At 43.5% G+C, this 20,601-nt stretch overlaps 1 pseudogene; it reads left to right on the top strand.

Moving 5' to 3' along the window:
* The first annotated feature begins 700 nt into the window (after nt 1-700).
* On the top strand, nt 701-3,058 carry LOC138259706 (DNA-directed RNA polymerase I subunit RPA49-like; annotated as a pseudogene).
* Nucleotides 3,059-20,601: the final 17,543 nt, after the last annotated feature.

Genomic DNA, 20,601 nt, shown 5'->3' with positions numbered 1-20,601 from the left:
AGGGGTCGCCTGGTCCTTGAAGTCACACGCATTGCAGATCAAACTCTGGGCTGATGATGAATTCAGGAGCACTGCTGTTGATGGTGTTGGGCCTGCGGTGCGAAGCGGGATGATGAGACATGCGGTGCCCACAGGTCACGGTGCAGGCAGTGGCTCGGTGATGGCATCCTGTGGTGTCGGTGAGACCAGGGCTGCAGTGTGAAGCAAGGAGGTGCAATGTGGGGTGTCTCCAGGTGGCGGTGCAGTCAGCACCATTGTCGTTGCTGAAGCACTGTCATTGGTAGGCCCAAAGTGATGGTCTGACATGGGGCGGGCTCGGTGCAGCACCCACAGGTCGCGGTGCAAACAAGGGCATCTGTTAATGATGCTGCAGTTGATGGCACTGGCGTCGGTGGGTCGTGGCTGCAGTGTGAGGTGGGATGTGCTTCGTGTACCTCGTGAGCGGTGTCCTCAGGCCACGGGACAGTCAGCTGAGTTGGTGTCAGCGTAGAGTGTCATCGTCGGGAATACCTAGGCTGCAGTGTGAGTGAGGCGATGCCAAGTGCAGGGCCCACAGGTCTCGGGGTGTGCGCAACATACAAAGTATAGTAGTGGCCGGATGGTTCACTACAGTCATCTCTGTTCTGTTTCAATGACAAGAAGTTGGATGTTAGATGCCACACTTGCCAGTGGCAGCACAAGCAGGAGTTGAGGCAAGAGCATGGCAGCCCTTCGGACATTGAGGGTATACTACGGGGAACAGCCTGTCGGGCACAATATGCTGTTGGCTGAGTTTTTAAATGGGAAACTCCAGACTCCCAGAACTGTGAGCATCAGGTTGCACAAGAATAAAGATGAAGCTAATCCCCTAAAGAAGTATCAGACAGTTTTGGCTACAGAAAGGTGTAGGAAAGTACCATCTTGCCTGGCATGTTACCCCCATATTTCACTGTATGTATGCTGTTTTAGTCCTTGTGTCACTGGGACTCTGCCAGGCAGGGCCCCAGTGCTCATAGTATGTGCCCTGTATGTGTTCCCTGTGTGGTGCCTAACTGTATCACTGAGGCTCTGCTAACTAGAACCTCAGTGTTTATGCTCTCTCTGCTTTCCAAATTTGTCACTACAGGCTAGTGACTAAATTTACCAATTCACATTGGCATACTGGTACACCCATATAATTCCCTTGTATATGGTACTGAGGTACCCAGGGTATTAGGGTTCCAGGAGACCCCTATGGGCTGCAGCAATTATTTTGCCAACCACAGGGAGCTCTGACAATTCTTATACAGGCCTGCCACTGCAGCCTGCGTGAAATAACGTCCACGTTATTTCACAGCCATTTACCACTGCACATAAGTAACTTATAAGTCACTTATATGTCTAACCTTCACCTGGTGAAGGTTGGGTGCAAAGTTACTTAGTGTGTGGGCACCCTGGCACTAGCCAAGGTGCCCCCACATCATTCAGGGCAAATTCCCCGGACTTTGTGAGTGCGGGGACACCATTACACGCGTGCACTATACATAGGTTACTACCTATGTATAGCGTCACAATGGTAACTCCGAACATGGCCATGTAACATGTCTAAGATTTCTGGTATTGGGGGGACAATTCCATGATCTCCCGGGTCTCTAGCACAGAACCTGGGTACTGCCAAACTGCCTTTCCGGGGTCTCCAATACAGCTGCTGCGGCTGCCAACCCCTCATACAGGTTTCTGCCCTCCTGGGGTCCAGGCAGCCCTGGCCCAGGAAGGCAGAACAAAGGATTTTCTCTGAGAGAGGGTGTTACACCCTCTCCCTTTGGAAATAGGTGAGAAGGGCTGGGGAGGAATAGCCTCCCCCAGCCTCTGGAAATGCTTTGATGGACACTGATGGTGCCCATCTCTGCACAAGCCAGTCTACATCGGTTCAGGGATCCCCCAGCCCTGCTCTGGCGCGAAACTGGACAAAGGAAAGGGGAGTGACCACTCCCCTGACCAGTACCTCCCAGGGTAATGTGTTGCCCCTAGACCTATGCTTGCCTATTGCAACCTATTGTAATTCTACACTGTTTGCATTACTTTTCTGACTCTTACCTATTTTTGGTTTGTGTACATATAACTTGTGTATATTACTTACCTTCTTACTGAGGGTACTCACTGAGATACTTGTGGCATATTGCCATAAAAATAAAGTACCTTTATTTTTAGTAACTCTGTGGATTGTGTTTTCTTATGATATTGTGCATATGATATAATTGGTATAGTAGGAGCTTTGCATGTCTCCTAGTTCAGCCTAAACTGCTTTGCCATAGCTACCTTCTATCAGCCTAGGCTGCTAGAAACACCTCTCTTCTACTAATAAGGGATAACTGGACCTGGCACAAGGTGTAAGTACCTTTGGTACCCACTACAAGCCAGGCCAGCCTCCTACAAAAGGGACACACTCTCCTATATAGAGAGTAATTTTTGCGCCGGAGCACTGAAATGCAATTTACTGTGCAGGTACTTTGTCGGGGTGCTAAATAAGGAGTCTGGGCAAATGGAAGTGTTAGGGCCAAACTGTTTAACATCCTGCCTTTTTTCCAGGTGAATCAACTACTGCAATAGCAGAGGAGAAAGTGGAAGAATTCCTACATAGATAAAGTGGATTCTCTCATTGAAGCCTTCAGGACCAACAAGCCGAAACAAGCCTTAAATGCCCGAAAATGCATCAAGATGGAAGCGAGACCTTGAGTAAAGGTGTAACAAAAGCAGCTGAGAAAATTATGGAGACCAAAGGTGTTGCAGCCTTGGTCAAGGAGGCTGCACAACATGACGTACAGGAGTTACCCTCTTTTCCCCCCCGCCACGCAGAAGCAGGTAAGCCTGAACATGTCTATAAGTTTGATTACCTTATTTCCTCTGAGGAATTCAAAGCCCTGGAGATGCCATCTGTCCCATTTAGGAACATTGCTCTGAAGATATTAAAACAATTCTAGAAAATAAAAGCCACAGCTTCTTAGTGATGGAAGAGCTACGTTCCATGCCTTTTGATAAAAGGGCTGTGACAATAAAGCTTGTTGCCTGTGGTGTTGCTCTTATTATGTTCAGTTTATAAAAGGTGGTGAAAAGGAAAACTGCTCTTGCATCTGAGTGTCCACATTTCATTGGTGGGAAACTCATGAAAAAATGTACAGTGGTAAGCTACAATGGACATTTGCAGAACATCATTTCGACATCCATGAAGGCCAAAATAACAGTACACGTAATTGCCTTGGCTTTGCATATCAATGACTTCCGGACAGACCTGACCATTTTGCATAGAGATACAAAACTTACTGAAAACAGAATGCTTGAAGGGGCTAAACCAATGGAGCTAAAGAGCTCCAACAAGTAGAGCCCTTTTGGAGGATCTGATGAGGAATACCTCAAACTGGGAATACTGACTATTCCTCATATTTCATACCCCCCAACTGGTGGCAAGCATAAACCCAAATAAATGACATAAGCTTGTTGTGCTGAGTCATTTGTAGAGGTGAGCCAGGAGTGTAGGAAATGGTTTTTTTGATTGGTTAGGGTAAACACCTAAGCTAGGAAGAGCCTGGCACTCTAGTCAGGACAAGTAAATTACTCACCAAATATAACCTGTGCTCACCCTCTGATAGCTTGGTGGAGAACAGACAGACCTATCATCAGAGGCAATGTGTAAATCATTTGCGCTACACACTTACATTAGTGGCACAATCAATACACCACAAAAGAGCCTCCACACAGGATTACGTTAAAATATGCTTCTTATATTGTAAATATATGTCATAGACCAAAACAACATATATCATAAAAAACCTGCACATATTTTGTCGCTACTGAATAGTACTCGTTATCCTGACAGTGCCAGTAGATAAAAAGTTATAACTTTTAACATCAGGGCTTGAAAATGCAGCAGTTTGGTTAGGGAACCATATGAGTCCCCAGGTATCACCATAATCATATAAATCTCAACATGTCGCCATAAATGCTGTGCAGGTAGTACAATACATTAGGCGTACTCATGTATTAGGTGATAGTTTGTAAACATCAACAGAAATTACATGTGTGGTATAAGTACTACTCAGTTATGCAACAATCACAACAGTAATGTTAGGGAGAAATTACAGAAGTCCCTGTAAGCACAGGCTACCACAAGAAGATCACATTTATACTTCGGAAGCGCCCTCCCCTCCCCAGAAATTGTGAAAGTCACCCAAGGCAGGGTCTGCACCAGCATCCCTATTGGGGATCACCCCAAATAGATCTGGCAAAAGGATAAGAAGGAAAAGAAAAACATGCAGGGCTGCCTGCGGGGGAGCACAGGACGGCTCCAAAGTTGGGTTTCTGTACCTGGCGGCCAAAGTGACAGGGAAACTGGCGGACCATGCTGGACTGTCTTCCCATGCAGGCACTAGGCTCTTCTTGCACCAGGGACTCTGAGACGGCCAACACAATCCCTCTCTTGGCCATCTCCTCTTCCAGGTGGGCCTTTTCCTGGGCCTGGTGGCATGTGAGCCCAGTTCTCCACATCCCTGGTAACAGAGGGGCCTCACTAGGGAGAATCAACAATAAGGTAATGTACAAGGAAATGTTGCATCGGACCTGCACCACCCCCTTCCCCGAGCCCTGTATGTTGTGTTTCCCTCACTGAGAGGGGGGAGCACAATCGCAGGGCCCATTTGATGCCACAGCAACACATGCCATTCACAGGGGATTTGGAGTGCTCAACACATGCTGGAGGGTAATAAAGCACTCACCAAGCACTAATCGATAAAAAAACGCTCACCACGAGCTAAGGGGGAATATATCGCTCACCACATGCTAGTTTAAAATTACTTTGAGGCGCGGACTCTGAGTTCCATGACCAATTCTGGGCAGCCAGCAGTTCCAGGAGAACACTGTGGGCACAAAGCAGGGCCGCAGGTCATCTCATCCAGCTAAAGTGTAAAAGTGATAGTGCCTCCTGCCACCCAGCAATCAGCAGACAGCAAGCCTACACAGCAAAGCAGACAGCCGGAATGGATGTTTCTCCTGGCAGCACAGCAGTGTCTAGTTAGACCAGAGTCAGGGAGCAGCTGGCAGCTGGGCAACAAGCAGAAAAGGAATCCAGTGAGTCCTTTAGGCCACCCAGCAATTAGCAGGCAGCATGGCAACAGCAGAAGAGCAGTCTGGATGAGTCCTTTAAGCAGGGCAGCAGTCCTTCTGACAGAGGTTCAGGTCCAGCTCCAAAATTGCTCTGAAAACAGGGGGTCAAAGCCCCTGTACTTAGCCTCAAAACACCTTTGATATAGGGGGTGACTTCAAAGGAAACTCTTTCAAGTGTATTATAGACCCCTTTCAACCCAGCCCTGGCTCCACACATCATTACTGGGTAAATCAGCCCTTTGTGTGAGGGCAGGAAACAACCTATACAGATATAAAATGTGGACAACCTCCCCCTCTCCCAGCTGAGAAAGATCATCAGTAGACAGATGAATACAAATGTATCTCCTGTTACACACACCCAACCATTCCTGTGTTGTGGCTGTCTGAAAAGAATATAGAAATTGTAGCTGTCACTGAGCCCCAGACATGGATTGGGGTCAGGCTGCAAAGCACATAGAGTTATAAGCCTAGAGAAATGCCCACTTTCTAAAAGTCACCTTTCTAAAATAGTAATGTAAATGACAACTATACCAGTAAGCAGAATTTCTCACTACCATTCCAAATATACTAAACATGGAAATGCTACTCCTTTCTGATCAGAAATTAACACTTAAAAGTATGTAAGGGAATTCTCAATGCTGTCCTATGAGAGGAGCAGCCCTCATAGTAGTGAAAAGCGAAATAGGCTGTCACTACTAGGAGACCAAAACATAAGAGTAGATGTTCTACCTCTTACTTACACAGCACCCTGCCCATAGGACTACTTAGGGCCTACCTTAGGGGTAACTAAGGTGTAATAAAAGGAGGGTTTAGGACTTGGCAAGTAGTTTTAAATGGCAAGTCAAGCTGCCAGTAAACTGTGCACGCAGGCCTTGTAGTGGGAGGCCTCAGACAGGTTTGAAAGGCTACTTCTGTGGGTGGCATGATCAGCGCTGCAGGCTCAAAGTAGATTTTAATTTACAGGCCCTGGGTATATGGTATACCACTTTACAAGGGGCTTACAGGCAAATCAAATATGCCAAAGAGGTGTGAGCCGATCATACCATGTTTAGGGTAGAAAGCGCATGCACTTTAGCACTGATTAGTAGTGGTAAGGTGCCCATAGTACTAAAGCCAACAAAAAGAGGGTCAGAAAATAGAAGGAAGGCAAAAGGTTTGGGGTAACCCTGCAAAAAGGGAAAGGTCCAACAAGGAGCAAAAAAGTTTCTTAGGGTGAGATGAGTTCTCTCTATTCCTCCTGCCTACTTTGGAATCAGCTACCCAGCATCTCAGGGGTGAGCCAAATTTGAGCACCTTTAGGAAACATCTCAAAACCTGGCCTTATTCCACCACTTGCTAGTTCGCTCCATTCACTCTTTTCCACATAACAGTTTTTTACAGACTTTAGTGCCAAGAGGCCCTTGGGCATTCGTTGCGCTTTATAAATATTTATTAATATCAATATCAAAGAACACAGGCTGTTGTAATACATGTGAATTTACTGTTAAACAGTCACATTATGCAATGAAGACAATATTAGTCAGTTCCAGTGTCCATGTAAATCAACTGAGACAGATTTACTAAGGGCTGCATTGCCCTTGATTGACGCAAGTGGAATTTACTAAGCCACACAAAAGTCACTTTGCATGGTTCCACTGCCAATATCGCTGCCTTGCATCATTTCGCGGTAGGATGGCACTCCATGGGTGAAGTATGGGTGTTGCCACGCTTCTAACCATGGATTTTGGAACATGTCCAGATTTACAAAAAGTTGTAAACCTGGGAATGCGTCAAAATAGTACACCACCCAAACCACTATGTAACAAGGAGAGATATTTGTAATTCACTTTGTTACTTTCATTCTCTATGTGTGATGTATTCTGCATCACACGTAGAAAAAGGTAAAAGCCTATAAGGATTGTTTTTGGTAAAGGAGATGTCCCTTCCTTCACAAAAATAATCCAGCCTGTAACGCAATCACTCTTGCTCTATGGTGCAAGGGTGTCTGTGTTGGTGCTAGGCATCACACGGTGCGCCAGCCCAAGGAGACAGCAAAAATGTGCCACATCTTTGTAAATATGGATAATTTCTGATGTCCCAATTTCACCCAATGCAGCAAGTGAACCTTGCTGAGCTGTGTTGCCTGAAATGTTAGTAAATCTGACCCCAACTGTTTTGAGCAATTTACTAGAGTCATGGGCATTGATTGGTCAGTAAGATTGAGGGGGTGAGCTTCAGATTTTCCCACAAACAGGCTGGCATTTAACGTTTAATTGCATTATACAACAAGCAGGGCACATGATGAGAGAGGTCCAAGGGGCAGTGGAAAGGAAGAGGAATGTGGATTTGTAGGGATACTAAGAGAGAAAACACAATATTTTGTAAAATAACCAATATTTGTGAGGACTTTCAAAACAGAGAGGGAAAAAGTGTGTGTGGATTTTTGTCTGTGTGTATGTAAAATACTCCTGCTGAAATCTGAAGACATATCACAATACCGACTAAAAACATATGTACCCAACTATTAATCAGAAATGTTATTTATTAGGGAGGTGCAACAACCTACACCCCCCCCCCCGAAGCTACCCCACCGACTAGAATTTGCTGTTAAATGCTGAGGAAAAGTTCAATGTTGCAAAGGACAGACAATGTTTTTTTTTTGTGATGTCGAACATCACAAGATGAGAGGAAAGAAATCCAAGAGACTCCCACAATTGTTAGAGTATTTCTTATTTCTGACATTATTGCTTCAGGCAAAACTATTTCAATTTAGCAGAATGGCTCCCATGTCTTTATTTGCACACCGGGGTACAATTGAGAGGGACTAATCGCTAGTAATCAGTCTTTCCTTTGCCCTAAAAGGGACAGCTAAATGAAAGACCACTTTTCCTCTTGTGGGAAAGCACACAGCCAAGAACATGTCTCATTCTGACTGGGCCTTATCAGTCGTGTAGCAAGGATATCATGGGTTCTGGTGAAAGCAAGGACAATTAACCCTATTTTCACTGGATGGTGAGTAAAAATCAAACGTAATTATGGTTTACAGAGTCCCGAGGATCCCTGGCCGCAGTGCCACTTCCCCTGCTGTGTCTTTGATCAATATGCCTCTGGGCTTCATCAGTGAGGTGCAATTTGAATCTTAAATACTGTCAGCTGTTTCATCAACACTTTATTTTTCACTCTTTTAGCAGTGTTCTCTTGGTGAACTTGCATGATCACATTTCTACTACTCTAGATTTCAGGCACCTCATTGCAGCTTTGCATAGCCTACTTTGCAGTGTTCTTGGTGTGCAGCTGCCTTATGGAGAAGCCAGAATACCACACATCTCTTGTTGATCAGATTTACTTTTTTTTACACTCCCCAAGGTCTACACTGAAATCATGGGAAAGGCATGACCACATTGTCTCTGCTTTTGGTCTGTTTGGGCTTGAAACAGGCCCTCATTACCTAATTTCTTTACTTTGACAGGCACCAAAGTTGTGGTGGCACTTCAAAATCTTAGTTGAACTTTTTCATATTGCATTAACCTAATGGCAGAACTGTATGACCACATTCAAACCCACTTTGCTAAGATAAATTGCATTGGTACTTTCAGTTCCTCAGGACCTGCAGAAATACAAAATAAATTCAGACTGAACAAGATGAAGCCTGGGTAAAATTTAAAGTGCAACTGTGTAATTCTCATCATTTCAAACATTTCATGCTGTGCATGTTATGTGAAAATCCCCCCAAAATTCCATTACGCACCTCCATTCAAGGCAAGATGTGCATGAAAATAACATGAACGGGATGAACGGGAGTGGCTGTCACTTGCATCACTTCTGTTTTTGGAGCTATTTTTCACAGCTAAATAGTAAAGATTACAGTACATTACTGTGAGAAATGTGGTTGTTGGTTGATTGGGGTGAGAGTTCTGGTCAAGCAAGAGTCACAATCCATTTCAAAGTGAACCACAAAACATCAGTGAATTAACCTGCACTTAACCCTAGGTAGCTTGGCACAAACAGCAGCCAGGCTTAACTTTGAGGCAATGTGCAAAGTATTTATGAAGCACATAAACAGTAATTATGTGAAATAACAACACTGCACAAACCCCACACCGATTTATAAAAATAGAGTACATTTTAATAAATTAATACCAAAATGACAAAAATCCATTCAGTAGAACTGGACGTATAAATTTAGTAAAAACTAGAGCCCAAACAATCAAAGAGTCAACAGCGGACATCTAATTGCATGAGACCCAGTCAAAGTCGAAAAATATCGTCGAGCAGGACGGAGCGCAGTTTGCATAAATGAATTGGGTTGGGCCTGGTCAGTGCTCAGCTTCTGACTTTGAAGAAATTTTGAGAAAAATGCTCTGAGAAGGTAAAATTCAGTGGGGCAAGGCTGCATTAAGTGTCCTGGGAGTAAATGTTGTTGCACCTTTCTTCTTAATGGGATTTCTTTAAAGGAAAGACCTGCAGTCGGGTGATAAGAGCATAGATAAGTACATTCCTACTGTGCTTTAAACTGTTCAGCCATTCACATTCACCCAATTCTATCGTTCTCCTTACCTGGATCTTTTGAGAGAGTAGCCTCTCTCTAAGAGAACAATGTTAACTTAATATCTTCTTTTCTCCAGGAGTTAGAGGTTTCTAATTTTCTTTGGAGAACAGTTCAAAACTTTACAAATATACAACCTACTAATGTCTTTTACAGGAAACGAAAACTCCTTCTCAAGGTTCAGTTTTCTCAATCACAATCTCTAGGAATTAGTCTGAGCACTGAGGTTTGTCTCTAAGACTAACAAGTCTGCAAAGCAAAGAGTTCTTGAATATATATGTACATATATATATATTGGCAAGTCTGGAAATCATCCAAAGGATTCCTTACTGCAGTTGCTTGAAGTTCTGTGAAGTTCTGTGAAGCCAAAGTGAATTCTCCTCAGAAAGCCGATAGCCAGTTGTTCAAAGAAGGAAAAAAATCAGCTTCTTCAAAAGGGAAAAAGTAGCTGGTGTGCACACCGTAACAAGAAAAAGAATGAATTACTCAAAACTGGAAGAATTCTCTATGAAACGAAGCGCCTCAGGAACACTGCTCATTCTCCTCAGAATGACTGTTGAAGTGCAGGGCTGGAGGGAAGCTTCAGCACAAGACTAAGGTAGACCTCACAAGGATTTGCGGCCACCATCTTGAGTGGCAGTTAATCCTGAAGAAGCTATTTCTAAGAACAGCCTCCGCAAGAACCACCGGGAGTGAGGATGCCGCTGCAACCAACGTGGGTACAAGGAAAAGGAGAATCGTTTTTGCTGAGGGAAGAACTTAACAACGCTGGCAATAGTTTTCCTGACAATGGGAGAAGCTTCTAGATAGTATCTTTGCCCTAGCTCCAAGCTGGCTGTACTGACAATGTGGAGATTAGAGGTCCTTTGTATGAAGGAAGAGCACTTCTCATTAAGTTGCAATTGGAGCTGTGCTCAGTTCTGTGCCTCATCCTGCCTGCAGATGGCCCATTCAGGCACACCTAATCCCTCTATTGTGTGACTGCCTGGAGAAATGCACAACGTCTGTCATGTGACCGAAGACAGGCTACAGGCATAAAAGAGTTAAGAGCTGAAAAATGCCAACTTTCTAAGAGTGTGATTTTCAAAATTGTAATAAAAACCCAACTTTACCATTAAATAGGGTGTTTCATGAAAATTCCAAAGACATCAAACACAATATAGCCACCTGCTCTCAAGTGGATTACAGCTTAATAAATGTAATAAGGAATCCCCAAAGTTATCCTATGGGAAGGGTAGGCCTCACAATAGTGAAATAAAAATTTAGTAGTTTTTTCACTACCAGAACATGTAAAACGTAGGGAGCATGTCCAAGCTTTTTACACAGCACCCTGACCTATGGGCTATCTTGGACCTGCCTTAAAGGTGACTTATTTGTAATAAAAGGGGAGTTCAAGGCTTGACAAGGGTATTTTAATGACAAGTCAACAAGGTAGTATTAAATTTAAACTGCATTCAGGCTGCAGTGGTAGGCCTGAGCCATGTTTTAAGGTGCTACTTAAGTGGGTCAGAAACAACAAAACAACCTGCCAACTCTATTATTTAACAATGGTAAAACGTGTTTGTGAAATTAGATTTTAGTATATTTGAGGCATAGCTCGAACTGCTTAGAGAGTATTATTTTGCTATATGCATTGATGGTCTGTATTGGTTGAGAATTGAAATGCCTGTCTTAATAGTATATATGTGTGAAACTTAACATGCATATTCTAAAAAAGTGAGAGAAGAAGAGATACATTATGCAATAAATGTTTTATTTTTTCAAAAAAATGTTTCCAGCTGGATGGGTTATTGACTGCGGTGGCTCTTATGTTGTATTTGAAGTATAGATATTGATGAATTATACCATTGTTAAATAATATAGATGGCAGGTTGTTTTGTTGTTTCTGGCATGTTTTCCCTGCTTCTGCCTCACTGCATTTTTACAGTCGGGCCTTTTCTGCTTTGTAGCTACTTAGGAGTGTGCCACCATAAGTGCTGCAGACCCTCTGGTAGCATTTAATTTACAGGCCATGCAAATATGGTATATAACTCTACAAGGGAATTATAAATAAATTAGATATGCCAATTGCATAAAAGCCAATTTAGTCATGTTTTAGGGGAGTGAGCACAAGCACATTATCACTGGTTAGCAGCGGTAAAGTGCACAGAGTCCTAAGGCCAACAAAAATAAGTTCAGGAGCATACAGGAGGAGAGGCAAAAGCTTTGGAGGAAGACCACCCTAAGGCTGACAGGTCTGACAATTACAAAAATCAGTTAATTACACATGATGATTAAAGTAATAATAAAACTGGATGCATGGACACCATTCGAGAGCACAAGTAATTTCATTTGCAACATAGCACTTGAAAGTAAGCATTGAGGGAGCTTTACATATAGAAACTAAGGGTGTTCCACAAATTTTGGACCATGTAATATAATCACAATTCCACCCATTTTTGCCTACTGAATCTATTACCTTGTAACTTTTTTCTTCTCATCATATTTTACATGATGAATGTATTTATTAATGAGTACCACACTTTTTCAAGTAGGGAGGTTCTTGGCTTTGAAGCAATTTCAAGATAACCAATAACAACCAATAATAATTATTGTATTAGGGAAGAAAGGGTTCACACTGTTGGCCTAATTTACGAGGCCCTAGTGACACACTGCGTCACTGGAGCGTCGTTTTTGTTACGCTCTGGTGGCACAGAGTGCCAGCCAATATTCACAAGGCTATGCAAAGCCACCTTGCGTGGCTTTTCGTGGCCTTATAAATATGGACTCCTATCACACATAACACTGCGTGACAGGGGTGTTCCCATGAAACACCTATGGAACCAGAAGGAATCTGATGCATTCACAGATTTACAAATATGGGAATGTGTCAGATTCCTACTCCACCTCAAGTGTGGCATAGGAGTAATGCAGCATGAAGAAATATCTTTATTTCTCCCCATTTTGTCCTCTTTCTATGGGTGCTGCAGAAGAGGAAAACACCTCTTGTGATTGTTTTTGAGCAGGAAGGTGTCCCTTGTGCACAATAACAATGGTCCCCCCACAAAACAGGCACCATGGTGCAAGGGTGGCTGTGTTGGCGCTAGGCAGCAATTTGTGTGCCAGGGAAGGGGTAGAGGACGGAAATGTGCTGTATCTAGTAGATGCAAAATAATCAGCTACTGTCTGATGTGTATTGACATTATAATGTCCCTGCCCATGTGTGCAGAGAGAACAATAAAGTGGTGAAATTTAAATTCCTGCAGTCATGACTTACCTAAAGTCCCATCGAGCAATAGCATCTTGAAGACCTAATGAGGTGAATGCCAAAATTGTTGCAGTTCACATCTGACTCAAAAGCATAACGAAAATGCTCTGTGCATATACAGCTCTACATACTGTAAGGGGCCTGTTTATTAATTCTCAAAAGTGCACAGTGCTTACTTATATTCATGAAGTACATTCCTTTAGCAGGGATGTGGGAACCGCTTTAAACAACAATAGCTTGAAGAACTGGAGAAGTAAATGTCAAGCATTAGCCCGAATATAACCAATGATACAGCCAGTTGATAAGAGTGCTTTGATTCTGACACCAAGTTCATTTTTATCTGTGTGTTTAATATTGCACTACTGTTTCCCTGAATTATCAAACTTCAAGACATTTGTGAAGGCAGATAAAAAAGGAGCTGCGTTTGACAAAGCAATAAATGAGGGCACTGAAATAATAATTTGTTTTCGTTTTAAGCTGACAGTGCGCTGCATTGCAAATCAGCTTCAGACGTTTTAGAACAAACATTTTCAACCTCAATTAACAGGGATTTATTTTGAATATCCAAAAGGTGTTTTCAGGTGCAAATAGTGTGCGGAAGAGGTCTACTTTGCATGGGGTAACCAGATTTTGAAAATCATAAGGCATTGGCAATATCACTAGGTCTGGCTTGAAACGAACATTGTATAGTAATCTGAATCATTAAAGGTAAATAGCATGAAAATAGATATGTATTTGTGTGAAAGCAAATAACTGGAAAATAAAATTGGCATAAGTTAAAAGGTCACTTGATCGTTCCACTAGCCCTCCATGTAGGTTAATGACTGCCTCCCTCCCATCTGTGCTACTGCCATAGAAAAACAACATCTAGTTATCTGACACTTTAATTAGCATCCCAGTGTTCCCGGGTGTGAGCCTGAAAATTCAAGCTTAAGCAGCTGGATGAATAAACAAAATGATCATAGCTGCTTGGAGAACTACTACTATTTGTAGAAGCACCCTCAAAACATGTATTCCTCCATGGCCTCCAACGTGGTGGGGGGAGTCAAAGCCCTTCATTAGTGTTGCTCACATAATTGTCTGATGACAACTGCACTGTCAAGTAAAACCATAAAAACTAGGACATTCCATAAACATAGAGCTAGGACTACAGTTTTGCATTGATCAAAAGACATGTATTGACATATTTGACAGAGCTCACCTCAATGGAAAACACAGACAACAAGGCATTACATGTAGTTAAATGCACCCTTTATACTCGCAGAATTCTGCACTGGAAACACATGAATGCTTGCCTCCATCTGTGTATAGTCGATTTTCTTTGAAAACTGGAACATGAGCTAAATTTACCGAAATCTGCTCAGATACGTGGCAAAAAATCTCATTGTACCAAGAAATCCGGACACTTGGCCACCCGACCATGGCAGCAGCAGTGGATGCACATTTCAGACATACAGGGAAGTTTGCACTGGTGCTACCTAAGTTGTACCTGTGTTGTCTGATGGGAAGTTTGGTGAATACCTTTCCACTATTCTAAATCTAAACTGAAGGGGAAAGAAGCAGTTGAGAGCCCAGAGGTGGAGTGGGAAGTGAAGGTCAAAGGGATTGTATTCCATTGTAGAATCAGGAGGTTGGAGAGTCGTCTATGAAGCACCGAAGAATTTGGGAGTTTCCAGAGGTATGGGGCAATACAGGGTTACAAATACTAGAGGAACAGAGATTCAAGTGGTTAGGTATTTGAAGCCAGGCCCATAGGGCAACCAGTGAACAAAATAAGCCTACCTGACTCAATCAGGAATAAGCCACTGATTTATTTATATCACTTAATTTTACATCACCAACCTATAAGGGAACCCACCTGCCATCACTTGATAACCAAAAGCAGGGAACAAGTCCACAAAAACAGTTTGAGGGATAATTAGTGTGGACCATGTGACACAGTCCCAGGTTTTCATAAGGGATATAGGACAATGTATATATACATTATTATATATCTATATATATATATATATATAGATATATATGTATATATAAGAAAGAAGTGACTCAAACAGATGATCTCACCAAAGAACAAAAATATATTTCTATTACAAGGTTTCAGCTTCCTCCTTCCTCAGGTAGTACAAGATGGTTTGGTCAGTGGCTGCACAGCTGACTGCTGGATTTTCAAAAAGCATCATGAGTGAAGATTCCAATTGGAATGTGGAATCAATGCAGTCCTGAGAACTCTTCAGATATGCAGAAATCAAGTGGTAGTGTCAGTGATGTTCAGTTCATCTGGATGCAGTGATTTTAAACTGTACATCCAGAAATTTTCTTTGATGTCCAGTAGTTCTTCCTTTACAACATGTTCCACAGGGAAAATCTTCAAATCTGATAGTGAATGGTCCACAAGGTTAAAATGATTGGCTACAGGCTGGTCAAGTTTCTTGTTCATTATTGCTGATTTGTGGTTCCTGAATAGTGTACAGAGGTCATTGACTGTTTGGCCTACATATTGTTTTTTACAACTTTGACGTTGGCACTGCATCACATAAATAATGTATGTTGAGCGACATGTGAGATGCTCTCTAATTCCATAGCTCCTTCTTGTAACAGAGCTAGTTACTGATGATGTTTGTAAAAGGTATTCACATGTGATGCACCTTTTAGAATCACAGCAATGAATTCCTGCATTTGTTAAGCTTGCTTAAGTTCAGCTCTCACAATAAGCGATCATAAATTGGGAGCTCTGCGGTAAGCAATGACCTCCATACTGCCAGTGTAAAATCTGGGAAGAGAGATATGTCAATCCCATTGATTACATAGCATGCAAAAGCTCTTTCATGCCTGGTTCTTGTCCCTCTTGTGTGGGGGAGGTGCCCTACGAATCAGTCATGGTGTCACCCTTTGACCAGTCTGTAGCACATGCCAAGACTCAAACTGCAGCTTCGGCTGCATAGCATCTGATTTGCCGATGGTATGCGGAGTACTCAGAGAAGACTGTGCAATCAGTGGTCGCTAGCCTCCTGTGAGCGTCTGGGTTTCCTGGGCACGGACTGCACGTTCCCCGGTGGGCACAGTCGAGCCCACTGTGACTGACCTGGAAGGAATACACGCAGCTGCAGCCACTCTCGGGAGTAACAACGCGGAAGTGAGGAGGGTTTTAAAACCTGTGAGGACCGAGTGACACGAAGAAGAGTTTTCTTCAGGAAGAGACGACGGAGCCGTGCCCCCGAGTTGGCAGAGCAGACTGGAACAGATGCCTTGGGAAGAACGACGCCACGGAGGGACGCCAAGCAAACCCGGAGCGAAACAGGAGGAAGGCGACAGGGAGAAGAGACGGAGCGAACAGACCGGCCACGCTCTGGGAAGAGCGTGGCCCAGGAAGGTACGGAACAAACTCAGGCAGGACACAGGGAAAACAGGGATTTGGATTAATATTGAAAACTGTGGAGGTTTAACCGGGGCACATCTAGAACTATTGATTAAGGTTTAGTTTTTTTTTAATTGTTTTTTGTTTCCTTATAACTGATTCACGGGCACTGGAACAAATTAGAAAAGAGAGAGGTTTTTTTTTGTTTTTTTGTTTAAGGGAAACCAAGGAAAGGAAAGTACCTATATTTATAAATGGAATTACAAGAAAAGGAGAGACCAGACAGATACAATAATATAGAAAAGAGACAGAAGGGCACAGAGAAGTTTTTAAACCAAGGAAAGAAAGAAAGGAAGACGAGAACATCAGGAATAGAGAAAAGTCAGAAAATAGAAAGGAAGAATACTGATGACTTAATAACAAGCATAACAGAGAACAAAAGACCACATCAAGTACAGGAAATAAAAGGACAGAAGGAAAAAGGAAAAGAAGAACAGGTGCAGAAAAGACAGAGAGAGAGAGAGAGGGTAACACCAGTAATACCTACCTCCTAAAACAATCCTTCTATGTTCTTCTTTCCTCCCATATGCCTCCAGAGTCTCCATCTGGGAAAGAAGACAGAACCAAGTAAAGAAGTGGAAGAACAAACAAGAGGAAAGAAAGAAGAACGAAAGAGAAGAAGGAAGGGAAAAGAAACACTGCTAGAATAAAAGACTATCAAAACTATACAAAAAAGAAATAAAGTCCTAAACCACTGTAACGCCTGCCAGCCTCCATTTCTCTGACCCTGTCACACCTCCTGAGCGACTAAAGTTTTGTCCAGTGGGGTGACTGTGAGGTGATAAATAAGATGGGTCCAAGGCCCCTACAGAGGTCACCCTTCTTAGAAGCAGTTCAGCAGCAAATTTGCCTCTAATGTGGACAGTACTCAGAGAGTTATGGTAGTGCTCACTAGTGGTGCCCGGGCAATCACAGAGACACACTTGCCACTCACCACTCAGGGGAGAGTCACTGCACTTGCAGCAGGTATGTTTTCCACTTTCAAGATATTTGTTTGCTATCAGAGGATAAGACTCTCCCCCCAGTGCTGTCAATCAGTATGCTGATCGGATGGTGGCAGCTATCTGCAAACATAGGGCCACATGTACAAATACTTTTTTTGTGGTCCCAAATGGGCCAAATCTGCAAAATGGCCCATTTGCGAAATCAAAAAGGCTTTTTTAGCTGTACAAAGTCCTATATGCAATTTGGGGCCAGATGTACGAAGCTTTTTACCAGTCACAAATGGCCCATTGGGCCGTTTGCGTTTGGTAAAATGCTTTTTGGCATGTACCAACCCTATTTTGCGAGTCATTAATCTATTACCGACTCGCAAAGTAGGGTTTGCGACTCACTATTAGGAAGGGGCGTGCCAAGGGCGTCCCTTCCTAATAGCTAGTCACAATGGTATGTGGGAATGTTTTGCGACTGGGCATGCTCAGTCGCAAAACATTCACAGATTACCACCAACTTCAAGTTGGTGGTAAGCATTCACAAACGGAAAGTGGTCTCCAAAGGACCACTTCCCTTTTGTAAATGTGGGTGTAACCATTTTTTAAGAGCAGGCAGTGGTCCTTCAGACTCCTGCTTAGTCTTAAAAAATGAAAAGAACAATTTTTAGTTTTGTACTGTATCTAGTTTGCCTTTAAGAAAAACGGGCTGCATGATTTTAAAAAAACTGCTTTATTCAAAAAGTAGTCACAGATATGGTGGCCTGCTAACCTCCTGTGAGTGTTGGCCATTCCTAATGGGTTGCAAATTGCGACTAGCCTCATGAATATTAATGAGGCAGGTCCCTTGCAACCCATTTGAGAATCGCAAACAGAGTTTAACACACTGTAGTAAATAGCAGTTTGTGATTTCATCATAGCGAAGCCAACCTTTACAAACGCTTGTAAAACAAATGAATATGTGAAAGGGAGGCTATGGAGAGATGAGGGGCACATTTAATGGGTGGTAGTGAGGAAATCCAAGGAGGAGGTCACGGGGATACGGGGCACCAAAAAAGACTGTCACACAAGGCGCCACCAGTGCTAAAGCAGGCACTGCCCACAGGCACCAGGTCTCCATCACTCCCAACACCCAAAAACCATTACAGGACCCAACCTGCACCTTGTTCTACTGTTTACAATCGAAAGGAACACCACACAGCAAGTGGCACTGACCGATGCCTACTGCTACCTAGATGTGGCCGCAGTTATGATCACAGGGACGCATCTCTGGAACTGTCAACTGCAGTACAATGTTCTCTCTACTCCCGGTTGCAAATGTCTATGGAGTGACTCCAGTGCTCATAAAAGGCATACCCTTCCCAAAAGTACCACTGGAATACCAATTAAGGTGGATAAAATGGGACTGGCCCCTCCAACAGCAAAAGCTTCACACCAATGCATCCATTTTGCACACCGGCTCTCTCGTCTAGGATCTCAGTTTAAATGTCAAGGTTAGTGAGGATCTTCCTCAGCCACTTTTCACGAAGGTACAATCGCATTAACTGCTAGAACTGGGCATGGGACTCTTTTCATCCATGGCTTGATGGAAGCAAATATGAGAGAATTTTGTCTCAATTCACTTTTGCATACAAAAGAACAAATTAAGGCCCGTATTTATACTTTTTGACTCTAAACTGCGCTAACGCAGTTTAGCGGCAAAAATGTTTGCGCCGGCTAACGCCATTCTGAAGCGCCATGCGGGCGCCGTATTTATTGAATGGCGTTAGCCGGCGCAAGCAGACCGGCGCTGCCTGGTGTGTGTGGAAAAAAACCACGTACACCAGGCAGCGCCGGCGTAGGGAAAAATGGCGTTAGGGCGTCTTAAAATGGCGCAAGTCAGGTTGACGCTAAAAAATCGTCTTAACCCGATTTGCGCCATTTTAAACGACGCCCAGACGCCATTTACATGACTCCTGTCTTAGTAAAGACAGGAGTCATGCCCCCTTGCCCAATGGCCATGCCCAGGGGACCTCTGTCCCCTGGGCATGGTCATTGGGCATTGTGGCATGTAGGGGGGCACAAATCAGGCCCCCCTATGCCAATTTTTTTTTTTTTTTAATAAAAAAATTATACTTACCTGAACTTACCTGAATGTCCCTGGGGTGGGTCCCTCCATCCTTGGGTGTCCTCCTGGGGTGGGCAAGGGTGGCAGGGGGGGTCCCTGGGGGCATGGGAGGGCAGCTGTGGGCTCATTTTGAGCCCACAGGTCCCTTAACGCCTGCCCTGACCCAGGCGTTAAAAAGTGGCGCAAATGCGGGGTTTTCTGCCCCGCCAACTCCCGGGCGTGATTTTTGCCCGGGAGTATAAATACGACGCATTTGCGGCGCAGTCATTTTTTTGGACGGGAACGCCTACCTTGCATCTCATTAACGCAAGGAAGGCGTTCACGCTAAAAAATGACGCTCTTTACTCATACTTTGGCGCTAGACGCGTCTAGCGCCAAAGTATAAATATGGCGTTAGTTTTGCGCCGAATTTGCGTCGAAAAAAACGACGCTAATTCGGCGCAAACGGAGTATAAATATGCCCCTAAATATTTTAGCCCAGCCCTATTCAAGGGGCTTAGGGTCAGCTGTACAAAGCAGGTTAGCGGCTGCTTTTGGCACAATTTGCAGTTTGTGACCGCACCAACACTATTCTGCATGTTGGTAACCTGTTACCAACTCACAAAATAGGGTTGGTTACTCGCTATTAGGAAGGGGTGTACCAAGGGCATCCCTTCCTAATAGCTAGTCGCAGGGAGATGTATGATTGTTTTGTGACTGGAAATGTGGTAGCAAATATATTGCAGTTACCACCTACTTCAGGTGCTCACAAGGGACCCCTTTTCTCTTGTGAATGGGGGTGCCAATATTTTTTCTGAGCAGGCAGTGGTCCCACTGAAAAAATGAAAAGGAAACTTTTCATTTTTTTGTAATTTATCCTGTTTTCCTTTAAGGATTACGGACTGCCTTTAAAAAACGGAAAAACTGCTTTATTGAAGAAGCAGTCACAGACATGGTGGTGTGCTGACCCCCGCAGGTCACCATCCCTGTGAGTGCTGGCCATTCACAATAGTTCAAAAAATGCAACCTGCCTCATGCACATTAATGAGGCAGGTCCCTTGCGACTCATTTGCGAATCGCAAACTGGGTTGAAGACACTATTGTACATTAGAGATTGCAACTCGCTATTTGTGAATAACAAAAATTCGCAAACTGTGAGTCACAATCTCTAATGGTCGTACATCTGGCACTTATTTCCCTAATTAAGAGAACAAGGATTCATACCTAGTCGCCTATTAGAAAATGCTGAACTGGTGGTTTTCCAAGAGAAGTTCCTAAAGATGA

The sequence above is a fragment of the Pleurodeles waltl genome, chromosome 9 (assembly GCF_031143425.1).
Source record: "Pleurodeles waltl isolate 20211129_DDA chromosome 9, aPleWal1.hap1.20221129, whole genome shotgun sequence".
In the NCBI taxonomy this organism is placed as follows: Eukaryota; Metazoa; Chordata; class Amphibia; order Caudata; family Salamandridae; genus Pleurodeles; species Pleurodeles waltl.
Note: the sequence above shows the minus strand (reverse complement) of the source record. Positions and strands in the feature narration are given on the sequence as shown.